At 43.0% G+C, this 1,059-nt stretch overlaps 1 non-coding gene across 1 annotated transcript; it reads left to right on the top strand.

Annotated features, from left to right (window-relative positions):
* The first annotated feature begins 311 nt into the window (after window positions 1-311).
* On the top strand, window positions 312-416 carry LOC130030008 (U6 spliceosomal RNA). Its single transcript, XR_008793440.1, has one exon. It is a non-coding gene; the product is annotated as a U6 spliceosomal RNA (small nuclear RNA).
* Window positions 417-1,059: the final 643 nt, after the last annotated feature.

Here is a 1,059-nt window from a genome sequence, read left to right as displayed (position 1 = left end):
TATTTAGAGTCTACTCTTAAATTCTCCTTAACTCCCTTCACTCTTAGTAAATTTTACATTGGTAAAGGTAAAGGTAAAGGCCCTCCCATTGATCATCGATTTGCTCGAGAGGGCCCAGTAACGTCTCCATTGGAGACTTTGTTGTTACTGTGTTTGGCATATCAAATACGTCACGGGGAGCTTGCCAGGCTCTGCCGTGTGGGCGAGATACTCTTGGTAGCTTGCCGGGCTCTCCGGGAGGGGCGGAGGACTCGAACTTGGGTCGACCATGTTGGCTGCGTGCAAGGCAAACGCCCTACCGCTGTGCTATCGCTCGCTTCGGCAGCACATATACTAAAATTGGAACGATACAGAGAAGATTAGCATGGCCCCTGCGCAAGGATGACATGCAAATTCGTGAAAATTTTACATTAGTACAATTTATCTATCTCATGTAAATCTTAAAACATATTAGCATCAAATTATTTGTAATGTTTTAAAAAAATTACATACCTATAAAAGTTTTTGAAAACTTTTTAAAATCAATTTGTCATTGATTTACGATTTTATCAATGGACTTCCAGGCGATTTGCTCTATTTATCTACATGTGTATCACCACCTTCACAATAAAATGAAAAGAGAAATCTATCTCAAACATGGAGATGAAAAAGAAACACAGTAAGGGAACAACAGATGGTCAAAGTTGGAACCGTAGAGTTTGTCCACAGAGCTGAGACTGCACAGGGGAACAAGGGTTCCTGGGCACAGGCACAGGGGGAAGCGCTCGCTGGCGGTGTTGGGAGGATGGGTCCGTGAAAAGGACGGCTAACAATATTGTAAACCTTAGATCCTAATAAAAGCTAGTTTAAAAAGGAAAAAAAAAACCAACCAAAAGCCATGCAGGTTACCCCTCATTCTCCGGGAACATCTGCTATCCCGGTGTTCTACCTAACGGCAAGGCACTCAGACTGCACAGAATAACCACAACTACATGTTCCAACAGGCGATTCTAGTTCAGGTGCCAAAATCCTGGTGAAGAAGCCTCCAAATTATTTCAGTCCCTCACTGATTGAGTCACT

This window comes from Sorex fumeus, unplaced genomic scaffold (genome assembly GCF_029834395.1).
Source record: "Sorex fumeus unplaced genomic scaffold, SorFum_2.1 ptg000043l, whole genome shotgun sequence".
Taxonomy (NCBI): Eukaryota; Metazoa; Chordata; class Mammalia; order Eulipotyphla; family Soricidae; genus Sorex; species Sorex fumeus.
The sequence above is the reverse complement of the archived record's forward strand: the minus strand, read 5'-3'. Positions and strand labels throughout refer to the sequence as shown.